This window comes from Lemur catta, chromosome 9 (genome assembly GCF_020740605.2).
Source record: "Lemur catta isolate mLemCat1 chromosome 9, mLemCat1.pri, whole genome shotgun sequence".
Classification (NCBI taxonomy): domain Eukaryota; kingdom Metazoa; phylum Chordata; class Mammalia; order Primates; family Lemuridae; genus Lemur; species Lemur catta.
Genome location: NC_059136.1, coordinates 80,346,306 through 80,374,157, shown reverse-complemented (window position 1 = coordinate 80,374,157; position 27,852 = coordinate 80,346,306). Strand labels below are relative to the sequence as shown.

Genomic DNA, 27,852 nt, shown 5'->3' with positions numbered 1-27,852 from the left:
AAAAATTTCACATTTTAATAAAAGTAGAATGTTTAATGTTTCTTCTACCTAGAAGCTTCACCCTGTCAGCACCGGAAATTTTTCACTTCAATAATTTCCTCCTATTTTAACAATAAAATATCTGCTTCCAAAAGTGGGGACTAGGTATTCAAATAAATATAGAGTTTACCTACGGAGTGACACATTTTTCTGTGTTCACGATTATGATACGGTGGTAAATGTTATCAAAGATGACAGAGTTTTAAAAATTAGTCAAGTAATCTGACAAAACGAGCATTTTTAAAAGTGAGAGCCTTCTTAATCTATTTCACTCTCCTTTAATTCATTCATTCAAAGATCTGTGTTCAGAGGAAGAGGTTCTTTTAAATGACAAAGGCACAGCCATCAGCAAATTAAATAATAACATTACCAAATATTCTCTTTTTTTCCTGGCATAATTTATCTGTGCTTAGATAATTCAACTCGTCCCATGTATTTCCTAGAACTGACTTTTGACACATCAGTGTATTCATAACCCCTGAATGAATCACTGATAAAACTTTGGTTATTGTTTAACATAGCCAAATCATTCCAGCAATTTTTTTCATCCTAACTGCTTAATATTTTCTGTCTGTTTTCTATTTTCCAAGACTTCTTACAAATTGAGTATTAGCTGTACAAGGTGACACGTCAAATTAATGACAGGGATAGAATATAGATTGAGTCGCATCGTGGTCTTAGGCTGTAGCCAGTGGACCACACTGAGAAAGTGATTTTTCTAAAGTGATTTAGTATCTGGCACTTACAGAGTCATCTATGGGAGGTGGTTTGGTGTAACCTTGTCAGGAGACGTGGAGATAAATCTGATGGCTTTTGAAGTTTCCCTCCCTTCTTCCCTTCTTTTATTTTTCACTTCCTTCAGTAAATATTTATTAAGGGCTTTTTCTTTACTAAGTGCATGGGCAAGCATCCAAGGATGAATCAAACATGGACCCTGCCCTAAACGGGTTTATAATCTAGCAAGGAGATAAAACAAAAATAAGTAGGATACATATACTAAGTGGCATGAGAGTTGTATAAAACGATAGGATAATTCGCAAGGAAGAGATGATTTCAGTTTGGGGAATTAAGGAAAACATGAATTTCTTGGAGAAACCGATAAAGGCCACAGACTTTTCTTCAGAAAAATATACCTCCCATTATGCATATAATCCCAAAGAGTTTGTGAGGTTTATTGGAGGGGTGTGTGTGTGTGTGTGTGTGTGTGTGTGTGTGTGTGTGTGTGTGTGTGTTTGTGTACGCTCATGTGGGATGTGTGTATGCACACGTCTGTGGCTAGACTCTAGGTTAAGAATCCCTGACTTGGAGAATGAGTATTCACCCCAAGCCTTCAAGTTCAGTAGGATTTGGGAAAGATACAGTGGAAGGACCCATGGACAGTGAGAGCAGCACGAGAAAACCAGGAGCCAGGAAAGCGCAGGGATCGCAAGGAACAGCCCCATCCTGATCTTGGGTTCTGTTTTATTGTATAAGAGCCAGTTTTCTGCGAAAATCATTCTGCTAACTTTTAGGGACCGTTATGAAACATGGGGGTGCTAAAAGTTTCTCATTTTAGTAAAATCCTTTCTTTTTATCAATTATTGTTTCCCTGTACTGAGAAGGGTTTATTTTTTTCTATATGTCAGTCTGTCTATGGGAAAAGCAAACAAAAAATAATGGCTTCATGTAATTAATCAATCTGATTTAAAAAAAAAAATCCTTCCCACATATATCTAAAATGGGGTTATCTTCCCAAGAAACTTCAACTGCTACTTCATATTATCCCAGTCATTCATATGCAAGACTCATATGTATTGATCTGAGCTAATTACTATTTAATCAATGTAAACACCACTGCTGCCTTATTGTTAAAGCTTATTAGGTTGTCCTTTGCTATTATTTGGGGTATGTCAAGGTCTGAAATAAACAGACTGATACAGCAAATAACTAAACAAAGAATTCACTTTCCGTAGCATGTAAAATATGCTTCAACCTCCTTGTCTTAGGAAAAAAATGGAATAGTAGTTGCATCCTACAATTGCGGTATGGATTGAGAGAATACTTGTGAAGTGTTTGTGAAAGTCCCATAGTAAGCACTCAGTAAATGTCAACTTTTATCATCATTAATATTTTTACTTTTACTTTAGATAGTATTCATGTCTTTTCAGTACCTAACTTTTCAGCTAAATACCCCCCACATCCTACTCAGCAAAGATTTTACCTAGGGAATCATCTCCGCCTAGAAACTGCATTTGCATTAGAAATAGTAGCCAGGCACAATGGGTGGCATAGCACCTGTAGTCCCAGCTACTCGGGAGGCTGAGGCAGGAGGATGGTTCGAGGCTGTAGTGCTCTGTGATCACATAAGTAGCCACTGCACTCCAGCCTGGGCAACATAGTGAGACCCTCTCTCTAAAAGAAAATAAGCAAGAAAGAAATAGGGCCCACTGTTTCAGAAAATTCAATCCAATTTCAGAAAGTTCAAACTTAGCCAACAGGGTAATTTGAAAAGCATTTATTGATGTAAAAAGTGATTTTTTTTTCTAACATGAGGCAATACTTGAATAAAAACAAGCAAGTATGCACTGGAGTTTCTTTAAATAAGTTCCTCTAAAACTGTAGTTTTTCAAGGTGTGATTCTTATCCCAGCAGCACCAGCGTCATCTGGCAATTGTCAGAAATACAGATGCTCAACCCCCCTCCCCTCCCCGCACCCCCTCCGCCTTCCATATCCTAAACTCCGGGCTAGGGCTCGGCAGTCACAAGCCCTCCAGGCGATTCTGAGTCACAGTGAGGTTTGAGAATCACTGCTCTAGCATATTTCAAATTAAAATTAAACAGGTACTGTTGGCTACACAGTTAAAAATGTTTTTTAACTGTTTCTTTGCATTTAGCATTTAAGAAATTCACCAGTTACATACAAGCAAGCACATCTCATAGTAGCGGAAGTCATTTAGTGAGTGACCAAGTTATGGATTAGGCACACCGTCCTCTGGCATCCTCACTGGCTTGCATCCCGCAGCATGTTGACAGCTGCAGAGACGCAGTGAACACCTGTCCCTTTTTGTAGATTCGTTTTTTTCTTTTTTTAACTTTCCTCTCCTTCCATTTTTTCATACTTCCTTGACCAGCAAAGAAGATAGGATAGAATAGGTAGAACTAACATTAAAGGGACCTTTTCAAAACTATTTCTAAGAACTTATCCTAAGGAAATAATCGTGTATATGTTAATATGTGCAGAGATTCAGCTATGAAGATGGTTGGTTATCACAGTGAAAAATGGGAGACACCTAAATAGTTGGGGAAATGGTTAAATAACTTATGGAACACATATAAAATTGAAAACTATGCAACCATCTAAAATGACATGTACTTATGATAATTAATTAAGTGGAAAAAAACTTACAAAGCAATACTTTTTCATGTAGAATAGATATATAATACTATACATACAAACATCCTACATGTTATCCAAAGTATTAACAATGATTATTTCTGAAAGGTGAGATCACAGGTAATTTTGATTTTCTTCTTTTCAATTTTTCAGTTAGGTATATTTTCCAAGTTTTCTACAATAAGTATCCTAACTTGGGTAAAAACAAAACAAAACAAAACAAAAACCTAGCAAAACACAAAGCATTAGGCAAACTTTCATCTTCACCTTTGTCACTGATAATGAGGTCACAACCCCATGCTAACCCTGTGTCAGAACATGATGTTGTCAGCAGATGCACTTGCTCAAAACATAAGCTAAACTTCCTGGGTTCAAGTTCTGTGTCAACTCCCTTTTGAGAGTGGAGGAACTGGCTCAGCATTGCCTTCATTTCCACCTAACTCAGTGTCTTCCCCACCCTCCAGCTTGTCAACTCCCAGGGAACTCCCCACTGAGACCAAGACAGACAGGAGTTTCTGAACACAGGCAGAAATGTGCTTCTTCAAATAATACCACTCAGATGGTGCCAGCGCTATCGAGTCTGTACCTGCTCCTATTGTCAGTATCCTAAAATTATGAACATGGTCTGTATGTGGCCTGGTTTTGTTTTCACTTTGTGTTTTGTCCCCTGGAGGCTGGAAAATAGGACATGCAGTCAATTACTTTGCTAGTGGCCCTTCAGAAACCTCGGACTCCTTGCACAGGGAAGAGGAAGGGAGGGCTAACCTCATCAGACCCTGACTGTCCCAGGCTACCACTCTCAGAAGGAAAGAAACGATGTGGAGAAATTGAACCATGATGGGTTGTTCATTTAATCCAAAAGCCAGCTTCTGCCAGGAATCCGTTAGAAAAATAATGGACTTGAGCCCTTAAATGTTATGTTCTGTTTAAGGGAGTCCTTTCAGCCTAGCATACCAGCTCTGGCAGGGAGTTGTGCTGTGGAGCTATTGTTATGCTTTAGAAGAGACTCAGGAAGTAGCTGGGTCACCGAGTTTTAGGGTAGAATGTCTGGAATCCTGTAGGTTTCCAGAGATCCATTCCCCAGAGCACACGCCCACATCTGCTTCCTGTGCACTGTGCTTGCACTGCCCTTCAGCTCAGTGACCGGGCCTGTCTCTGAAGTGACAAGGAGCATTAAGGGACCACTTCCTCATCCCATTTCTATTAAGAAAGCTTTTAGGTTTGTTTCTCATCTTGCTGGAGCGACAATTGAGAGCTCTTATGTAAATATCAATGAACGCTTAATCAGAAGGCCAGCGTGGTGAGGGTTTGGCAATTAAAGACATTTTCTTTTCTTAGCTGCACCATTTTATGCATGATTCTCAGCTCAGTTGTGGTGCTATTGGGAGTCAGGAGCTTAGCTGTCAGCTTACACAGAACGTTACAAACACTCCCCACTGTCATGGGATAAAGGCCTCAAGGGGCCAGCTCGTGGGAAGCTGCTCAGAGATGGAGATTGGCAGACAGTAGCTTATCAGGATGTGGCCCTGGGATCAACACCTATGGGGGAGCACAGAGGAGCATGGGGAGCTGGATTGGGCAGGGGAAGAAGTTGACCTGCGACGTCACCCGATGCCTCTAGCTTGCTCTGGAGTTGGGGCAGCCCTTGACAGTTGTCAACAGTTGGGGAGAAGAGGACTGGATGGGTCTTTATACCTCTACATGACCAGTCCTTGGGTACAGGCTGCCCCGCGATCTTGAGCAAAGTGGCTCTCTTCAGCTTCAGACCATCTCCAGGGAGGGTCTCAGCTGAGAGCTGCTGGCCACCAGTAACTCCAGCCTCTGAGGATGGGACTTCTCTGCTGCGGTCAGGGTAGGAGAGAAGAGGAAAGAATAGCCTAAAAAAAAACCTGACTGTAATAGGTAGTTAAAATGGTTTAGGGGGTAGTTGTGAGACAAGAAGTATGAGCTCACTGAACGCCCTGAAAACAACCCTGAAAATGGTGAGTGAATTGGGAGGAAGCACTGAATGGAAGGGGATGTCATTCTTGGACAGTAGACTTCCAAGCATCATTCTATTAATATCATTCTGACTAGTGTATTCCCTTGGATTCTGTGCTTGCAAATTTAAACAGAGTAGGTAAAGTTTCACTGGAATTCTCATTGTACAGCTTCCAGAGGGTGATCATCCCACATGTAAACCTTACTGCTCGAAAATCTATTCTTGGCTAATGTCAGTGACTGTGAAAAACAGATCTTTGCTACTAGAGTTAATTGAGAGAGTTCAGGTCCAAATTACTTTATCAGTCATTTAGTCAATGACATTTATTGAGCAACTAACCTTTTATATAAAGGTTGTAGGGCACTACCAAAGTGGAATGGAAGTAATGACCACTAACATTTGGCTCATTCTTCATTGTCTATCGAATATTTTTAGCATAATTTGATGTCATTAATGAGCTGTGTTAGTGTCTCCATTTTATAAATAAGGAAAGTGGAGTTCAGAAAAACAGGTAAATTCCCCGAATCATCTAATAAGTAGTATTATGATCCTAAAGTTTTGCTAGGGATCTGTCTTTGTAGTCTAAAAGGAGTTACTGAAATGACATAGCTATTGCAGCTCTCTCTCTCAGAAACAGTATCAGAGAAAGTTGTGGTGTGTGTGTGTGTGTGTGTGTGTGTGTGTGTGTGTGTTTATAAAACAGCTAAGTAATCCTGGACTTGGGGCACAGGTAGGACTGTGACCTTGAAAGGACCTCAGCCTTCAGAAGGACTGTCCTACCAAGCACCCAAAAATATAGAGTAGACTTCAAGATAAATCAGCAGTTACTCTTTGAGTGATCTCTCTAAAGGAGAGGAATTTAGCAGTGACTCCAAATACAGTTGTCCTTTGGTATCGGTGGGAATTGGCTGCACCTCTCCCTACCCCACACCAATACCAAAATCTGTGGATGTTCAAGTCCCTGATATAATATGGCATAATATCTACATATAACTTCCCCACATCCTACTGTTTACTTTAAATCATCTCTAGATTACTTATAATAACTAATACAATGTAAATGCTATGCATATAGTTGTACACTGGGTTTTTTATCTGTATCATTTTTTATTGTTGAATCGTTTTTTCCTTCTGAATGTTTTCCATCTGGGGTTGGTTGAATCCACCGATGAGGAACCCATAGATACTGAACCCGTAGGTATGGAGGGCAGACCGTATAAAGATGCGGGAGGCCGTAAAGCCAAGGGTGGTTTAAATCTTTGTTAGCTCAGAAGGACCCTTTTCTTTCTACATGAATGAGTCCCTTTGATATCTTTTCTCAGTTCCTCACTGTGTTCTTTACCTAATCATTTGTAAAGACTGAAGTTCAAGCTGTTTTCCAGGAAAGTGATTTAGCTGAAGATTCATTATCCCTAGAACCTGTTTCTCTAGCTGGCCCCCTCTGTTGCATATAGCCTTTGTAAGGTTGCCTCAGCCCCACCTGGTCATCCTGTCACTAGATTTTATATGTAGGAACCATCCCCAGTCCATCAGCTCCATCAAGGAATTCCCATACATGATGCAATCCAGTTTTTCTGATAGAATGTAAAGACAGAGTAAAATATAATGTTAGAAGGAATTTATGCTAGGTCTCACTAGTGGAGAAAAGTGAATGTTAAGAACCTTGGAGACACTATACCTGTGAAGAAGTAAATCTCACTGGCAGGTTATTCTAGTGCATGAAGATGGATGTGCTGGATGTGTTTCTCTAATTTGCTGTAAGATTGGGTGTAGCATAATGAGAGGGTAGCTCAGGAGCTGGTCAGAACCCACTCAAATGGAGTTTGTTGGATGGTGGAGGAAGGCAACCAAGACAAGTGGACCAGAGCATCTGGAGAATGTGGGTGACTGTGGATAATGTAAGGTCCAGATGAATGGAGAGGAGGGATCTTAGGAGGCACCAGAGTTGGTTTGTCTGGCATATGGAGCATGGGAGTGAGGTGTTTAGATAATGGTTCCCCAAGCTCCCTCAGTGGGGTGCAAAGAGGCTCAGTCCTTCAAGACTAGAGCTTCTAGGCAGGTCACTCAGGCAGATTCAGACGTGGAGGGACAAAACAGGGACCCAGTTCCTGATTGGGCTGTCCTTTGGGGGTTGCTGAGAGGCCTGGGCAGAAGGCCCATCCCTAGAGCTGGGGCTCCCCAGTCAGGAGAAGCCAACAGCAGACCTGGGAAGGGAAGGGGCACGTGTCTGGTCAGCACAGGGTGAGGGAGCTTAAAACCCTTTGGAAAACTCTGATCTTTCTCTCCTCTCACTAGCTAAAGTCCTGAGTTTCCATGATTAAAAATAATATCTAGCACTGATCTGATAGCTAAATATTGATACTTGGTATGGATCTGTTGATGGATTGCATCCTGGGTTTTGGCTCAAAGTGTGGGTTTCAAACCACCAACCACAATTTTTTTTGAAAGGTAAAAAATAAATAAGTGTAGTCCGCAGTGCCCCATATTAAATAAAATGCCTTTTCTTTAAGGTGACTGTGACTCCTTCAGGCATCAGGATTGCTATTTCATTTCCCCAGAGAGGTAAATTACCAATTAGTGTCACAATGCCAGGTTTTTTCCTCATGCATACAGGAACAGGGATTTATAGCTTTTTTTTTTTTAACCATCCCCTGAATCATATTGTTTCCATCTGTACACAGTGCTGTGCTGAGCACTCCATGAGTTAGGCAAATAAACATGGTTTCACACATAATTTTTAAAATGCTTATAATTTTTATATAATCTAAAGTCCCCTTTGAAGGAGAGTGATGGGCAAAGTTGCTACAGGTTTATTAAAATAACAATACCATCTCATGGCTTTATACTCATATATTTATCAAAAGAATATTTCAAGACACAAACGTGTTTTGCTGTTGTGCTGCCCACAGCCCAGTCGCTATGCGAGGATCTGTGCTTGCGGAGGGCGTGTGCTCCTTGCCCCGCTGGGTCTCCGTTGGGCTGCTTGCCTATAGTGCTCCTACTTCCCATCACCAGCTCCGGCACTTCTTTGTTTAATGCCAACCACACTCCTTTCTGCACATGACCTTGTAAAAGTTTGTGCTTTCTGATGAGTACTTTATGTGCTAAGAAGGGACCTTGATAGGTCATTTAATCTCAAATTTTGTCTTCAGAGGAAGCCAGAACTAAACCGTCCCAGAGAGGTAAGAAACTAAATCACAAAGACATCCTGAGAGAGAAACTTCACAACTTGCCTTACCAGCCCACTTTAATGTTTTAAAAGATAGTAAACTTTGCAGACAGAAAGTGGCTCTGTTTTAAATCTCTAATGTAAGTTCCTTAGGCTGTAATTGAAATTCTTCTTGGGAGCCCAGGGAGGATGAAGAATGGCTGGTGAGTGCCTTTATATTCTGAAGGAGCCTCCTAGTTGTCCCTGTATTTCTCTTCCCCTTCTCCTTTAGCTACATGATCACTGATCTTCAAGCATAGCTTTTAGTTTGGCTGGGTAGCTTGGGTTCTTATTTTGTTAATCTCCATTCTACAGAGCGCAGAGTGGATCAAGAGGTGCCATGGCATGTCAGTGATATGAGCTACACGGTATCAGAGAGCCCAACCCCACTCCTGCACACACATGCTTTGGAGGCAGTTCATCTCCACATGTGTAGAAGTCCCACCAACATGCTACACCCCGTAAAGAGGTTATTCAGAGCTCAGGAACGAAAAGTGGCATCCCTTCTAAATAAGAAAGATATGACGTGAATAAGGCTTAACATTTTTCCTGGTCGAAGGGGAGTTTTCTCCCATTTTCCAAATCTTTAAGATGTGGCCTGGGAAATACACTCTTCTACTATGAAATAAGCCATCAGGGTCTCAGCCATTAGGAAACAGATCACTTAGCACACTCAAATTTGGTTTGGGGAGAAGGACTCTGTACAAAGGTGGAGCAGGGAGAGGAGAGCCCCAAGAAGTGGCGAGAGGAGGGCCCTGTCCCCACCACAGTCCTGAAGAGTTGAGGAAATCAGAACCAGACACACGGAGGACTGTGTAGAGAGAGCCCCTGACAGGAGCTGAGACCTGGGGTGAGGCGGCATCGTTTCTCTCGGCCTTTTGGCCAAGGTCAAGTGTAGTATATGTTCTTATCAGTTTAACATCTAATACGTCCTAAAAAAAAAAAATAATGAGACCTGGGGTGAAGGGTGCGGCCAGACCACTGTGACTCCACAGCCTACGCGACCAGGCTCTCTCACCTACAGGCCAATACAGGCCAATACCAACAGGAAGCTGGAGTGCAAGGGCACCTGCTGCTGTGGTCCACTGCAGGCCCAGGTGGGCCTTCCAGGGCCCAGGGCAAGATGGGGAAGGGGGAAATATACCTGGGGAGCAAAGGAAAGATTTCCAGCACAGATGGTAAGAAGAAACTTGGCTTTGTCTGAAAAGTGGAATTTTTGTTATTTATTTGGCTTAGTTTCTTCTTTCTTTGGAAAGGACATTATTTCAGCAGTGCAATTGTAGGAGAAACAGCTAAGTGCTCGTGGAGGTGAATCTACAATTTTGTTCTAATATGCTGAGATCATCTAAAATGACTTATCCCAGTACAATAAAGAATCAATAGTTGCGTATGGGCTGAAAGTTGCCATTGATTTCAGAGAATGCCATCTTCTGGTGCATTATCTTAGAGTTAATGCTTTTCTCATCAAGGGTTGGAACAAGCCTCAAATCTCCCTGCAAGCTTTTTTGCACCAGTGTTAATTATTCAGACATTTTGCCCTTTAATAGTGGAAAGAGTGATTACTTCTCAGTCTTTGATTTCAGAATCTTCATTAGTCTGCCCTTCCCTAGGTCCCCCAGCCAGGAAGCAAGTGCAGACTTGTTTGATATCAGAAACATGTGGTTAAATGCTTTTCCTAGTTCCCACCTTTGGACCTCATAATGGTGTCTTTTTGCCTGTATTTCTTCATAATAATGGGAGCAATGTGTTTCCAAAGCCTGACACAGTTTAAAGAATGAGAATCTGGCATAAAGTTATTCTTATCCCTATCCTATTTTTATCTACAGCCTTAGTGACTAAGAGATAGATGTTAGAAATCAAACTCCCTCCCAGGATCCCCTTTCTACCTCGTGGACATCAGTAGCCTAACATGTAACTTGGCTAACAACCCTGCCAGGTTGTTAAGGAGCGGCCAATAAAAAATGGCAGGCACTGAAAAAAGTGACACCTCGTTTACTTTTTGATAATATTGTGCTCTCTGAACACTGACATTATTTACTGCCCCTTTACATATTTTCATCAAGTGGCCAGCAGTTCTAGCTTAACCCCTCTGGTTAAATATGTCTGGAAGAGCAGAATAGGAAAAAAAATTTTTTTTCTCCAGGAAGGAAAAAAAAAGTAAAAGAAAAATCTCCCTAGTCTGTCTGTATCACTTTCACTGTAATACAGAAAAATTTAAAATTTTCATTGGCATGGAGTAAAGATAAAAGAAGAGTCCCAAAACAGATTTTCTAATTGTGTGAAATTCGGTTAACCTTCTTAAAGGTTATCTGTTTGATGATAATGGAAACCACTCAGTAAGTTACTATGTACCCAGAACGGACAGATGTTTCTTCCAAAGATGCCTCTGAGAGGCAGATGGTTGTTCAGCTGTGGGGAACATCTGCATTGACCCTGCACGAAGGCATAAAGCAGAAGCTATTTGTCTCCTCCTGCCCTTTCAGCAACCCACACCCTGGGTGTTCATGGCCTTCGGTCTGCACTTCCCTGTCCCCTCCATCCATCAAAACATTTTTGTCCTGTGTGCCAGTGCTCTCAGGAACATATTAACTGGCAGATATTTTAGGTCAGTAATGATTTCTTTTTAATCCATCCACAAGTGATTTATTTAAACTTTATAAAGGCCTCTCAGAGACACTGGCACAAAGGAATGTTGGCAATTTAAGGTTCGTTTTGCCTTCTGGTCCCCTTCAAATCACATGCCACAGGATGTGGCTAATACTTTACAATTCTACTTTGTTTCTCATGCATTCTCTCTTCCAAATCATATAGTAATCCCCAAATAGGAAACCAGTATGTGAAAATTATAAATGATTCATCTAAAGACACTAATGATAGCCAATAATGAACTGATATGGGGAATATGGCCTTAGTTATGGTGCAGGTTCTGCATAGTTTGAACTGTAGTGAAAGAAGAGCGCGCATGTGCCTGTGTGTGTGTGTGTGTGTGTGTGTGTGTGTGTGTGTGTGTGTGTATTGCAGAAGAGCAAAAACTAATGGAAAAGTGAATGGGAAGAGCAGTGGGCCCCACCACCACCACAGTAATGGTGACGTTTGGCCTCATACTGAGCTACCAATGGTCTGGCCTCAAGGTATCAGACTCAATAGCATGAGACCACAGAGGACCCTTCAGTATGGTCAGGGACACTGTATTATGCCACCTCCCCAGTTAGATACAAAGAAGAGTTCCTAACCAAGACATTATTAAACATCCAAATGTACTTCTGGTCATCTGTAGAGATTTTAAGAAGAAACTAAACTTAAAATATGGGCTTTCCTGAACGAGAGACAATGGATTGGAAGACCTCTCAAGACTATTTAAGCAAATAGAGAGATCAGAGTGCTATTTCTTCTTTATTCATTTGTCAATATTATGGACTTCATGTATCCAGATGGGCTGAGTTATGCTAATAGCAAACAGTGCCAAAATCTCAGTGCTTTTATGTCCATCGCGGGTCAATGAAGGGCTCTGCTCAGCATCATCCTCACTGTAGGATCCAGACTGATGCAGCAGCCATGATCTGGGAAGCTGCAGATCCTCATGGCAGAGGAAAGAGAGCTGTGTAGGGTCTTGTGCTGACAATTGATTGCTGTGACCCCAAAGTGGTACCTTTCACTTCCACATAAAACCAGTTGACCAGAGCAGTCTGCACAGCTGGACACAACCATGGGAGGGGCAGGAAGTACAATCCTGTCCTGTACCCAGGAGGCAACAAGCCAGGAATATTTGTAAACTGCACTGATGACTTCCACGTCGCCTGCATGTGCCAGGTCCCCTACAAGGTCCAGGCTCCTCCTCTCTCCCCTTGTGACCTGTACATTCACACTGAAGAGTCAGATATGTAAACTGGCAACTTCAGTAATGTTTAACAAGGTCTATGCTAAAGGATGCACAAGAACATACAGGAGGGAAACCCTTGCTCATTCTTCAAAAGTCACAGGAGGCCTTTTAGAGGAAATAATATTATAGTTATGATGCAACCTGAAGGATGAATAGGCACTAGTCAGGCGAAGATAAGGATGGTGTGCAGGGTTCCTGATGGAGGGCACAACATGTGCAAAGGCCAAACCTTGTGTTTCTGAACGCATCATTTAAGAAACTAATTAACTTGCTTTTTGTCCTAATTGATTATTTATTTAATGTGTTACTTATATTATGCTACATGTGTGTTCAAATGTCCTTTTAATTTGCCTTCATTTAATGATGACTACTACCCATAAAAGGAAAAGCAAATAATTCATAATACATGTTTCATTCTGTGAACTCACATAAGCAAGCTCAATATAGAAAGGAAAGGCAAAGGGGGAAGGGGTAGGGGAGAAGGAGAAGGAAGAGAAGGAGCACATTTTTAAGGACAAGCCAAGTGTCACATCAGGCTGGTCTTGTTGGTGGAATGGGCAGTAGTGTTTTACTCGCAGGTCCCTATTTCATTGGCAAGTTCTTACCCTCTTTTATCCTATGATATGCATTTTGCTTTGGAAACAGTTGGCCTTGTGGCTTAACCCAGAAGGCCAAGCTCCTCCAGGGACTGGCCCAACCTTTAGTTGGACAATGAGATTTTCTTCTGCAATGTAATATAACAAGAGCTATCACTAACTGAATGCTTATTATAAGCCACAGTTGATGGTCAAAGCTTTGCATATACTATAGTTTATGGGATTCAGCGTTCTAATGTTTAATAAATTATTCATTATGACAACAAATCTATAAGGTGAGTGTTGTTGTGGGGTTCCTCCCCCACACTTTTTTCATATAAGAAAACTGAGGCTCAGAAATACTAAGGGAATAAATTGGCTAGGTCATAATTGAGTTTTTTCCCTGCCTTTCAGTAGATCTGAATACTTACCTCAAATGTTAAGATAAGGATTATGGAGAATAGTAGTAATATGAGACATGAGATGTTCATTTTCGTTGCTGATAAGTTAAACCTAGAAAAATGTCTAACATTAGGGAATAATTGGACTATTCCCTCTAATCACTGTTTTGGACTCTTTTTTTATTTTACCCTTGAGCTCTGCATAACCCATGGTATCAGCCACATCCATAAGGAACAACTCAGCTCCAAATAAATCTTGATGTTCTTGTGAAAACAACAGAAGCACTGGGAAGACATGGCTCTGCTCTCCTAGTCCCTGAAACTCAATTTTCTTGGGGATGCCAGGCATAAAGCCATCTAATTTGTGTGTCTTCTAAAATATAGAAGATAATGACATTCCTCTCACCTTAGATCTCTTCTACTGAAAATATGTTGTTGTATTTATTACTAAATACATTTATTTAGCAACTAAACACTTACTAGTTTGGTTTACCAAGTGGCTGGGGTTCTTCCCATCAAAATATATTTTCTTAAAAGAAATCTAAATTGCTCCTGAATTTCTATCTGCCTAAGTCATTATAAGTGTCTTCCTACAGATTTCATTTTAATTGAAAAGCAGAAAGGAGCTTTTGTGCTTGAAAGTTCAACACTTTCCTCTCTTGTTCTGTTCAGTGATAGTCTACCAAGGAGGAATTGTGAGTGGGCAGTGGCAGCTGGCATTTGTAGTACGTTAGTGACTTAAAAAGAGAGAGAGAAAGAAAGAAAAGAAGGAAAAATGGATTCTAATTGAAAAACAAGGAGCCAAAAAACAAAAGGAAAACCCTAGGAAAATGAATTTTATTAGAAAATATAACAGGGAAAAAAACATATCACTAAGATAGCCAGTTTTTCCAGTCTGTATTCTGAAGAAAATATTCAGCGGCTCTGAACTTTCAAGATGGAGGTCCTTGACATCTAAGAAAAATGGAGTCCAAAGCAGTTAATGACCAAGGCTGAGCTAATCATTCATTTCATCTTCCTGCACATTCCAGTCTGACTTTGACACACTATGTTCGCAGCCATATATTGTTTTCATTATATGTTTATGCTACCTTCTTCTTCAGAGGTAGTTGTTAGCTGTTGAACCTCCAGACATGAGTAAGTCCCGATCTCTCAAGGTACACCACTGCCATGGTGCTTGGAAGGAGACACATTAGCTAACCAGTTACTGAGACTCAGTTGAGAGATGTCAAAGAGCAAGAGATAGCTGTCAGGTGTGGATGGCATTTATCCTTCTTTCTGTTTCCTCATCTGTTATGGAGAAAACCTCCCTGGATCTTAATCCGTACTGTTTTACTATAATTCTTCACCTGACAATGGTTTCTCTTAATTTTCATCAGAGTGTGTCTTCTTCAACTTCTTTAAACTCATCTTCAAAAGGAATCTTCCTTTCAGAAGCCTTTCATGGGCAAGTTCATCTCCTTCCAAAACTTTTTCTAACTGTCCCCAAACACTGTTGTGGTCGTATTTGTTTCCTCGTGGTACTCATCCTTGTAGCTTTCATCACACTGCATTGTACTTAACTGTTTCTATTCTCTCTTTCCCACTCAGTCATGGGACCCCTTCATCTTGGCACCCCCAGGGCCCAGCATAATGATTGGCCCATAGTACACGCTTGATAAAAATTAGGGAAGTGAGTAAGTGAGCATAGGTTGGGTTTAGTCATTTAGCTTACATTTATTCTGCACCTACTCCATGCCAGGGTACCTGATCTCAACAGTGTATTATATGATCCACCCTAGATGGTATAGAGCATCAGCTAACCTAAATACTTTTCATTATAAATGTGTCATGCTTTTCCAAATACTTGGATTATAAATTTTCTGAAGAATTTTCCTATGTCTTTTAAGTCTTCACATCTTGTTTTTTATTATGTAGATACAGTAAAATTAGTTGAGCAGGGCCTTTTACAGAAGGTAAAGAGAGAGATGAAGAAGTTCCATTTGACCTTGGTCTCAAATTCACAAAGGACCCAAATTTAGACTTTGTCATTATCTCCTAGTAAGGCTATGCATACATTAGAGATACACTGAAAGAAATGGAACTTTAAAATTGAAACTGAAATATCATCCGACCTTAAATCTTTTATCCTGTTCCTGGTTCACACTGCCTCTGGTGTGTATACTGCTATTTCTATGACCCTCATTTTAGCATTTCTTCACTGGGTCTCTCTCAAGCCTGGGCTATAGTACGTAACCTGGGGGTTATGATCTTTGCTGGTGAACTGTGCTGAATGGTTATAATGTGGGAATGAGTTCAATATGGTCTTTCCTCCTTTAATAGAGAAGCACCATGTGGGTGAGGGTAAGGACCTTTTCTCTTTGTCCCAGCTGTGTTCTTACTCTCTAACGTGGAATCTGGCAAATGATAGGTCCTCAATATTGTTATGTTTCTGCTACCTAAAAGAAGGTGAGAATAAGGTCATGGATGGGGTTAATGTCAGAAACAAAAGGAGAAATAAGATGTCAGAGGCAGAAGGAATGGAAAGGTAACACTGGCTCAACGGTCAGTATAGAGCCATTCATCCTTGGTGCAGGACTTTATAGTCCTGTGTATCTTCATACACATGAAATCATCTTACTTAGACTCCACCCTGCAACATCATCGTTATTTAACAAACGAAGACACTGAGTCTGCATGTGGCACAGCTGGGTCCGTAATCGATCATGTGGCTTAAAGTCCCCTGTTCTACTGGCTCCTGTCCCACAAAGCAACCATTCACCTTCCTCTCTGACATACCTGGACAATAGAAACTTGAACCAATGTCTTCTGTGGTCCTTCTCTGAGCTCCAGACCTGAATATACAGCCATCAATGGAACAGATTCCTCTGGATTTCCCAAGGGCAAGCTATCCGAGACCAAGTGCACTCTCTTCTCCATTGGGAGTCCACACTTGGACCATTTCCAGGGTTTGCTGTCTTAGTGACGAGCACCCTGATCCTCACAGCTGTACCAGCTGAAGACCCTGGGATCCTCCTTGAAGCTCCACTTGTCAATTCTATGAAATCTATCACTAGATCCTGTCCATCTGCCTCCTCAGTGCTCCTCAGATCTGAATGAGCCTTCTCTACCACCATCATCTGTCTGAGCCACCCTAGTGGCTGCCACGACGGCAGCATTCCCCACCTCACCAGCCTGCCTGCATCCATTCCTGCCGCCCTTCCAGTGTGCTCTCCACTCTACAGGCAGAATGGTCTTCAAAACTGTAAATCTGACCTGCCAAGCCTCTTCTTCCCATGCTTGGGTGGCTTCTCATTGCTTATGTAATTAAAACTAATCCCCACGAAGCCTGCAGGACCTGCTGCCTACCTCCTGCTCCTAGTGTCCTCTCTGTCCTGGCCCCAGGGCCTTTTCTCCTTCCCTGTAATGTGCAGTCTTCCCCTCTAGCCCAGGGTCTTTGCCTGTGCTGGGCCCTCTGCTCAGAATGCTTACTGCCCGCTCTGCCTTGCCAACATCTTCCTAGTTTTCAGCAAGTCCCTTCTCTGTAGTACTTGTCAAAGTTGCAGCTTATGGGGTGATTGCATCGATGTCTGTAAGCTCTGTAAATCCAGGATCTTCATATCTTTCTGCTCACCCTGGCACAGTTCTTGATACACAGTCGATGCTGATTGACTAAGTGGACAAAATGATTCTAAGCATATGCAAGTTAAAATAGACCTTGTTCTAGACACTTACACTCCAAGAAGATCTCTGTTGTTTCAGAAAAGTTAGGAAGTTAAATTAAAATAAACATGCCTCGGTATCTGTTGACAAAGTCAGCTACATTAAATATTATTAATTAACAAATCCAAGAAGCTTATTTACCTACCGTGAAGAATGCCAAGTATTTTACATATGCCAAGTCCTGTTCACACCCTCCTAGTCCAGTGTCTAGAAAACCTTATCCATTAGAGAGACCTCCATCTTTTTCTCACCAGTCACTTCACATTTCAACTTCCCAAAGTGCTGAAAACAACCAACTTTATTTTTCCTTTTGACATTAGTGATATTATAAACAGCACATATCCGTGCATGGAGAATTAACATTTCCCTGAGAGGGCTGAAAAGCATTTGATTTGAATGTGTTTAGTAATTTGGGATTTTTGCTTTTTATACGGTTTTATTATGAAATGATTAGTTAATTAAATTGGCAATTGGACAGGGAGATGCACGGAAGTGAAATTCCTCTTCAATTATTCACCCTCTGCACCTTGCTGTAAGTGGAGCTTCAGAATGATTGTGTTAGTGCATGCTGAGAGCATGCTTTGCATGAGGTGTTCATTTAGAATGGGGTAACACTAGAACTAAAGAAACGAGAAGTCTTAATATTCGTGCAAAAACCAAGCCCCATTGTCCCAAATGAATTGACCATACTTATTTCATCAGTGTCCACTATAAAAACCATCCCTTTACAAAACTCAGACTTCACAGTAAGTGGTTGTCGTCATAGTCTCCCTGGAGCACTAAGCACTCGGGTGCTCTGTGCTTCAGCTCTTAGGCAACCCAAGGGGTTCTGTTGTTGCTTTGGTAGCCAACTCAGCTTGCTGGCACCAGTCCCTCTTCTACCCACTAATTAGTGCCTGGGACACACACTGAGCTTCAGACACTGGATGCGGCCGCTTCCGCCATCCTTACAATCCAGGGGCCCAAAATGCAAAAGGCCTTGCATTGTGGTCCTGTTTTCCAATCCAAAAGTCCGTTGGACAAGTACTCTTTTGAAGAACCAAGAAATTTCCCAAGCCCACCCTAGGACATTTGATCGTGAACCATTCTAAACCAGGTATCTCTCACTGGCAATGATCTGAAGAGGCAAGAGGCTTAGCTATGACTGGTTAAATTGCAGGTCCTCTATGTGCATGTATTTCTACCATGGTCACTTCCTTATCGATTTGCTTGGGCAGATTTGGAGTAACTCCTCACCAGCTGTTTGATAACAGTGCCCGCACCTTGTGCCTGGGAAGTAACACTCCTTTCCTCCTTCCTTTATTCAGGTTCTGAGCACTGTTCCAGGATGAGTTGAAGCTTCTCACTTTCTGCTCCCAATTAACCTTCTCCCCTGTTCCTTGCTCTGCTGTCTTGTCACGGTGTTATGGCCGTATTTCATAATCTTACTTGAGGATATCACGTGTCACTGTCTGCTTTGTATTTTCCTTGTGCACCTGCAGTTCCGTAAATTAAATATGAGTGAGTGGTTATGGATAGGAAAATCAATCTTTAAACAAATTAATATTTCAATGCCAGTTGTACAGCTATTTCTCCATTTAATGTGTGTCTTGGCTTAGAGATGAAGAACAGTGAATGTATCATTTTGGAAAAACCTAAATCAAAGTGAAGACAAAGAAAGCAAGCCAAATATGCCATAAGACTTTGAAGCTGAGTGTTGGAGGAAGGATAATGCCTTAATTGGTGGAGTCCAGCTCTTTTAAGACAAACCTCTGTTTGATTTCTTTTCTGGCCATTTCATTTCCATAGTATGGAAAGTAGAATATGAATCATCATATCTGCCTAGGATTGCCAAATAAAATACAGGATGCCCAGCAAATCTGAATTTCAGGTAAATAACAATTTGTAGTATAATTATGTCCCAAATATCACATGGGACATACTTAAACTAAAAAATTATTTCTTGTACATCTGAAATTCAAATTTAACTGAGCATCCTATATTTTCCTTTGCTAAATCTGGTAACCCTGCCAGTTGTGAGAAATAAAAGCAATTTTCTGAGAAATGTAAATGGAAGGATGTAGCATAATACTTAACATATACATAGATGAGTATTAATATACTATTTTTCCTTCCCTTTGAGTTATCATTTTGACAAAACTTCCGTATTATTCAGAGTAATTATTTAGGTTTGACAACTTTAGTGCCAAAGACGTGCTATTTTTTCATTTCTCTTTTAATCCTGGAGATGTCACAATTACTTCCACAAAATTGTTTAAGATTTAGTTCTCTTAACTTCCCTAGGATATCAATCACTCCCCTTCTTCATTAAAACAAACCATATTTTAGAAAAGAAAATTATACTTTTGGTTGCATCAACGGTTGTTTCTCCCCCACCAGATTAGTCCAAAATTAAAACGTAGGCAAGAAATATTCAATATTTTGAAATTTTCACTTCTTCATTGTACCTCAAAACAGGGTATTTGTGGCAAACTCACATATTTCATTTCTTTCTCTACCTAATGAAAGATATTTATATTGTTATTTGGAAGAGTTCTAGGCACTGAGCTAGCACATTCATTACTAACAATTTAAGAGGAGAGCGAGAGTTCTAGTAATGGGGCCAATTGAAAGTCAAATGCAGGCCAGCAAATTTTCAAAACTGAAGCGACATTTAGGGAAGTGGGCTCTCTCTTCTGCTCATGGGAGGATTGGAAGCTTTCCAGAAGGCAGATTGGCAAATATGTACAAAAAATCACGAAGGTGTGCATCCTGCCGAAACGAACGGCCTCTGTAGAGTGCAGAGGGAAAAGACGGGTGCATCAACTCTCATTTTTTTGCCTACTTGGCTCCTCTCCAGTCCTCGTCCTTCTGCCCAGACTGTGAATTCCTTAGGAATGAGATTTAGCTAATTTTTTTTTCTTATACACACAGCAACTGATACATAATAAGCACTTAGTAATTATTTGTGAACTGAATTAATTTTGAATGAACTGAGGACACGATTTGGTTTTCCTAAATTAATTTGGGCAAACGTCTCCAAGAGCACATACCCTTTTATCCAGCAATTCTATGCATGGGTGCCAAAGAAAGAGGTTTTTACATTCACAAAGATGCACACCAAGGATGTTTATCACAACTTTATTATAGTAGTGCGAATTGCAAACAAGTTAAGCATCTGCTTTGGACTGAATTGTGTCCCTCAAAATTCATATCTTGAAGCACAAACCCCAATATGCTGGTATTTAGAAATGGGACCTTTGGGAGGTAATTTGATTTACATGAGGTCATGGGGAGGGGGGACCCCTCTAGTGGGATTAGTGCCCTTACAAGAAGAGATAATAGAGAGCTTGCTTTCCATCTCTCCCTGCCATGTGGGGACATAGCCAGAAGGCAGCCACCTACAAATCAGGAAAAGAGCCCCGACCAGAAACCGACCATGCTGGCACCTTGATCTCAGACTTCCAGCCTCCAGAACTGTGAGAAAATAACTTTCTGTTGTTTAAGCCTCCCGGTCTATGGCATTTTGTTATGGCCGCCCAAGCTGACCAAGACCAATATCCGAGCATAGGATATTGATTAAATAAATGATAATAAGTTCATATATAGATTATTGTGCAGTTATAGTCATTCTGTAACAGACTTGTACTATGGGAAAATTTTCATTATATATAAGTGAAAAGCCAAACTACAAAACAGTATTAAATATGGTACTATTTTTATAAAAACTAATATGTATACACACATGCCCCATATCCAAATTTTTTAAAAATACAAGGTCATATACCAAAATGTCAATAAATAATTATCTCTGAGTGATTGAATTAAAAGTTATTTTTCTTTGTGCTTTACCATATTTCACAAGTTCTGGATTTGAATGTTTTCTACTTTTGTAATTAGAAAAATCAATTAAGAGATTTTTTTGTTGGTTGTTGTTAATGAGACATCACCCACTCCAAGGAGTGTCATTGAAAATGAAGAGACAGTCTAGGAGGTATTAATACTTTCTCAGACCCAGTAGTCTTGCCCCAAGGTGACTGAGCACTCCCAGGTGTAGCTGGCAGCCTCTGATATACTAAGCTCTGAGAGCAACATGAACCTCACCTAATGGAAATGCCCTATTTTCCTCTCTTTCTGCTTTTTATCTCATCACTATTCACTTGCCAATTTACCTGATGTTTTTGCTCATTGGATTAAAAAGCCTAGTAAGCTAAAAAGAACCAGGAAATCTTTAACAAGTAGAAGCAGAAAGATTTTTTTTAATGAGCTAAACAGACCTTTAGAAATTGAAACGAAATGAAGAGAAATGTTTCAAGCAGAAAATGACTTGGCTTCTCTCTACATCCCCCTAGACCTATTTTAAATCCCCAGTGCCCTCACCCATTTCCTTAATCTCTGCACAATTTGAAAATTTGTTTAGCTATCAAAAATTTCAGCAATAACACTGAAAACTCAGAAATATGAGTATGTGCCTTATCATCCTTTGGCTATTGCAATAAGCTCATTAACCAAGACGTCTGCTTCTCTTCTCTTTGTTCTTTTTGTCATACAGTTCATTATAATAGCATACATGTATAATTTTACTGAGCTGTTATAAAATGGAAGCATTTATATAGCTTACATTCAAAAGCCAGGTAGAGCTGCCTATCTATGTATTAGCTAGGTCACCTTCAACCCTGAGCATAGATGGGGTCCTTATATCCTGGCATCTTGTTTGAAATATTAGCAAAGTATACGCCTAGTTAGCAAAGTTGAAGTCGAACCCTTCCGTAAGCTGTTATCATCTTTATTCTTTGGCATTGTCACAAGACATGAGGTGTAACCATAAGCCAGGAGAAACGCCTGAATTACATGGACTTATGACACACAAATTCTTAGCAGAATAAGTCACAAGGAAGATCAGGCAAGAGATCACAAACTATGGCTGAAAAATATACAACAGAATACTGAAGATGGGTGAGAATCATTATATAAGAAGGAAGTAAACATGCTGTTATTTCTAGGAACTGATAACAGATTCTTTAGCTATTTTAAGGCATAGTTTTAGGGAGTGCACATAAATAATAATCTTAGCATGTTTCCATTTCTAGACTTTGTTTGACTACCAAAATTATATATCCAAAAATGCAAGGAAAACTAAACTAATTTTGGAGCCATGAAAATGAGTTCAAAACTGCAGAAAACAGAATGTAGTCTCTTTCTCGGGGCAGTTGTAATTGTCCCCTACCTGAACCATGTTGCTGTTGAGAAACCTAGCAAAAGAATGGAGGCCAACTCTCTCTTCCAATTCTAGGGCTTCCAGAAATGTTCCTGCTATACCCTACTCTCAGTTTGACTCTGTTCTCCTGACATTTCTGCTCAGTTTTTAAATTGGGAGGATAAAAATAAACACATTAATCACATATATTGCTGACTAAATATTTAGGTCAAATATCTATGTAATTTATAATGCTTTCATTTAGCCTGGTGGTTTGGTACTCAGTTATTCTTCACAGAGAAGTGGATCAAGAAATGTCATAAATGGCGTTGCATCCTGTTCCTATTAATCCTGCTTTCTGCTCTTGTTTCTTTGTTCTAACTCCATATGATACTATAATAATAATGTACTGTGTTTTAATTGCTAGATAATGGGCCGAGCGAGGTGGCTCACTCCTGTAATCCTAACACTCTGGGGGGCCGAGGCAAGAGGATCACTTTAGGTCAGGGGTTTGAGACCAGCCTGAGCAAGAGTGAGGCCCCGTTTCTACCAAAAAAAAAAAATTGGAAAATTGGCCAGGTATAGTGGTGCATGCCTGTGGTCCCAGCTGCTCAGGAAACTGAGGCAGGAGGATCACTTGAGCCCAGGAGTTTGAGGTTGCAGTGAGCTATGATAATGCCACTGTACTCTACCCCGGGCAACAGAGAGAGACTCTGTCTCAAAAAAAAAAAAAAGAGCTAGATAATGAATGATCATTCAGGACTTGTTAGAGAAAGGCAAACAATTAGACAAATCAATGAATCAATGTATTGTTTCAAGCTCCGTGTTCCTCTTGAATATAAAATTAGACAACAGCCCTTGAGGTAGCTATGGTCTAGTGGGACCAGCAGATGCAGACAGATATCTATGATAAAATGTAGAAGGTGTTACCTGCTGTAATGGAAATTTAGAAGAGCACTATGGAAAAATTAATTATACCTTCATTAATAATTAATTAATTTTCTACCTGTGAGGCAAAGGGAGTGGTGAGGGGAAGAAAAATACAAGGGAAGATATAGAAAATAAGTGACATTTAAGATGGGCCTGCAAGTATCATGAGGCATCTTCCAGGCAGAGAAAGCACCAAAGGACATTGCAAGAAGAACAGCAAACTGTTTATAACGGACATTATTCTTCAAAGAATTGAGATGAATTTGAGTTAAACAGTTTGTCCTGCAAATAGATAGTTAGATACAGTGATTGACAGATAGAAATTCAGTGCCAGGAAACTATAAACTAAAGTACAATGTCAAAGATTGGGATTAGATTAGGACATACATGAAGATTGTGGTGTCTTTCATAGTTAACCAACATTGAGAGGCCGGCCTGTGTCCTGGCAATCAACACTTCTTAACTTGGGCTCACTGTTTGGCTGTGCTCCAGCTCTGGGAGTCAGTTTGTCACCTGCTGGGTGAGGAGTACCCACAGCACAGAGTTAAGCTGAAGATGCTATAAAGCACATGGCGCATCGGAAGTGCCCAGGAAACCTCAGTTGGCCTTCAGGCTTAGTGTCAACTGGGTTTGCAAGTTGTTCTGTCAGGAATCCTCACCAATACCATTCCATTGGTCCGTTTTCTGTTTTTAATTTGCAAATGTTCGTTTGGGCTTAAGCTCCAGCATTCTAGATATAGAGAACTCTGAAGGTTAAAAACTGACTCTTAAGTGCAAACTAACAGGGAGGCGATTTTCCTGATCCTCCATGGGTGCTCCATCTGTTTCTTTCATTGAGAAAGAAATTTGCAGTCACTTGCCATCCTAGGAGGTTCCACTTGATATCAGCATTCCAGAATACTGTGAAATTTGATAAGGGGGGGTTTCCAGAATATACTGATACCAGATTTTACAGGAAGGCAAATCCATTTTTTATGAAGTTCAAAAATAGCTGACAATGTTTAGTGACTCCACCTTCTAAGAATATTTGGGTCTTAATGGGGGGCAAAGAATAAACTTATAATTGGGTAATTTCAGTCTTTAGTAAACATGGGTAGAGAAATTTTGCTGATAATTCTACTGTGCTATTGTTTTTGATGCTACTTAACATACATTTCCTTCTTGATGCCCCTGGATGTCATCCCACATGGAAGAAGCCCCCAACTCTATCTACACCTAAGGGACACCCTGTGCTATATATTAGAAACAAAACTTTCAAAATTTCCGAGGTAATGGGTGAGGAGTTGAGCTTGTTTAGGGCCCGTAGAGCCCAAAGTACATTCATGGGTTTGCTTTTGACACACCTGTCCTTAGGCTTTCCTTTTCTGCAAGCAGTGAACCACAATTCCAAATGTATTTCAACAAATTCTAAACTGGATGCCTGAAATAGCCTTTGATAAAATCTAGATTAATTTCTATTAATTTTGAGTTAAATGCCAATTGAATACTAAAACCATATTAAGAAAGAACAGAGTGTATAATGCTTATCTTAATGATTGATTAAATTATACCTGTTGTGATTGGCCATTTTTTAAAATCCAGTGAAGTCTTACGGAGTGTATAATAAGGCAGCAACTCACAAACTAATTCATTTGTGCCAGTTCCTTCACAATCAATGTCATTTTTTTTCCGTTTTCCCTTTTCAATGAACAGGGAAATTTGAAGGGAAAAAAGCAATTAGAACTATTTTAGATATTTTTACTTTCAATACTGAATCTCCAAAGATAAAATGGCAGAGTTAAATCACTTACATAAAATACAATATGGGTAGAGAGAAAGAATATAGCATATAATATTTTTAAACATCAGAATCATGAGGCATAATTGAGCTCAAGGTTGAACTTCTGAAGAGCAGCCAACTTCACCAATTTCTTGCAATTTTATTTTTAAGAAATTATTCAGATAACTCGCAGTGAAACAAACCACTTTGAACTATAAATAATTGGGAAACTTCATAAGAGAAGAGGATTGTGATTTTATACACACGCATATATACACATACACATTGTTTTTCATGTATGGTTCCTGTTCTCATAACTCCCACAGCCCTTGTTACAGTAAACAAAACTTCTCTTTCTCTCTGTCTCTAACCTTCTCCTGCCCTCCTTTAACTTGCCCATAGTAGGACTCTAGTCTGATTGTGGGTCATAGACCATCATTCCAGCAAGGTTCCTGCCCCACATCCTGGAGGAGGGAATGCTGCACAGAGAGGCCAAGAAGAATCTGGACAGACAGACCTTGCTAGGTTTCACCACCTAGCCTATCAGTATTGGATCACACCTTTTTTGTCCAATCACATTTCAACATGGTTGTCTTGAGTCATGCCTACCCAGTGAAGTCTCCGTAAAAGGCCCAAGAGGGCAGGGTTTGGAGAGCTTCCAGGTAGCCGGAAACATGGAGGTTCACGGAGAGTGACATGCCCAGGGAGGGCATGGAAGCTCTATGACCCCCTCCCCCTTACCTTGCCCTATGCATGCCTTCATCTGTATCCTTTGTAATATCCTTTATAGTAAACGTGTTTCCCTAAATTGTGTCAGCTGCTTCAGGAAATTAATCAAACCCAAGGAAGGGGTGTGGGAGCCCCACACTGAAGGCAGTCAGTCAGAAATTCCAGAGCCCCGGACATGCGACTGGTGTCTGAAGTCGGGGATAGGGGAGCAGTCTTGGGGACTGAGCCCTCAACCTGTAGGATCTGACGCTATCTCCAGGAAGATAGTGTTGGAATTGAATTGGAATACCCTCAGCTGGTGTCCCCTGCGGAATTGATTGCTCGCTTGCTGGTGGGGAGAAATTCCCACATATTTGGGGGTCACAGAAAGTCTCCTGTGTTGATGATTGTTGCTGTGGTGTGACAGCACAGGAAAATATGGTTTGAGTTTTTTCCCCAAACAAGAATGTTCTCTTTTACAACAAGAGTGGATGCCAAGAATTAGCTTTCCAGAGCAGGAAGCCATGGTTAATGCTTTTCCCCATTGCCGCCCTTCTGTTGTGTGCCAGCCCACTTAGGCTAGGAAATGGCTTCTGGACGTGAGATATGGATCCCTGAGGATCCCAGTGCAGTGGTCGGAAGCTCACACTTTAAAGAACAGGCTTTAAAGGATTGGATGGAAGGGTAGGGGAGTGGGAAAGATGGAGAGTAAGAGGAAAACATCTTGCATTGTATGAATACGTATATCATCCTACACTTTCAGAGAATGAAATGTTTTGGCTACTGCAGTATTTCACTTGCAAGAAAGCAATCATGTATATCAATGACAAATTGTTCACTTAAGAATTAGCATGCAATAAAATACACTGAAGCCATATTGGGCATAATTTAATTTCTTTTAATGATTCAGAAGGCAATTCAGAGTCTGGCAATCCTAATTTTGAACAATCAGTCTTCATTGTATGTTAAACATGGAATTATCTGCCAACCAAGTTTGCCAATGAACAAAGTGTTACTATGCTTTTAAAAATACTTCACAAACAAGAAGACAGAAACTTCATATAAAAGATAACCAGTTTTCAGAGCTGTTTTGAGCAAGGCCACTTGCTCCAGGGTAAATATTGTGATGCAGTGTGGCGCTTACTCACAAGTGAGAGGCAGTGCTCCACTTGAGTGTGAACACATCGTTTAACCTTTCCCAGCTTCCACTGCCTCTCAGGCAATGTGGGATGAGAAAGCCAACTCCTCTCTGGACAACTGTGAGAAATGATGTAAGAAGAGGAGAGAAAAACACATCATAAATCAATACATGTCACAGAACTTCTAATGGAAAATGTTCTATGTTTGAACAGATCATTGATTTTGGAAACTCTGATTCTTTGATGTCATGCCGGGTAAGCTGGATCTTTGCCATGGCAATCTTGTCAGTCTGGGGCCACTTTGGCTTCCTAGGAACCAGCTGCCTAAAGATTTTTCTCCACTGAAGTCACATGTGGCATCTGGTAGTGCCTATGAGTTTAGCTAATCCATCTTCACAGAATAGAAGAAGTTTCCACACAGTTAGATTTGAGTTCTCTGCTGAATCTTCTTTTCCTTCGGATGCCAAGAGGATGTCTCAGTTGGAAGTCACTGCAGCCAAGTGGATTCTGTCTAGTACGGGGTGTTTTGTTTATTTCCCACAGAAGATGTTTTCTTTTATTCTGTTGGCTTTGGGAGTTGAGCTTTCTGCCATAGTAGCTTCCTTCCTTGCCTGTATAGCTGTCTGTTCAAAGGCCGCTTATTATATGTCAAGCTTCAGGTCTGTAGTTAGAAGGTATGGCTCCTTAGCTAGAACCCATGAGCACTGCAGTTTATCCCTCTGTCAACTCAAACTCCACCCTTCACAGGTGGCTCTGAGGCGGGGCCTGCTTTCCTTAACAAGCTGTGGTCCTACAGGCAGGCGTCACTCTGACTCCGCTGCTGGGAGGCAGCCCACAGGCTTCTAGGAAAAGTTTGGCAACATGGTGCTGGTCACTTCCTATCCTTTGAATGTTTAGACATTGCAAGAAAGTGTGACTAATAGAATTGAGATGGCTACTAGATAGCTGGGCGATTTTTTTTTTCAAGGAATTTTTTAATCA

General features: G+C 40.7%; 1 protein-coding gene and 1 pseudogene across 1 annotated transcript in view; both read left to right on the top strand.

Moving 5' to 3' along the window:
* Window positions 1–27,852, top strand: part of KCNB2 (potassium voltage-gated channel subfamily B member 2) — a 381,621-nt gene that overhangs the window by 165,679 nt on the left and 188,090 nt on the right. The window lies entirely within an intron of this gene.
* On the top strand, window positions 9,462–9,619 carry LOC123645262 (annotated as a pseudogene).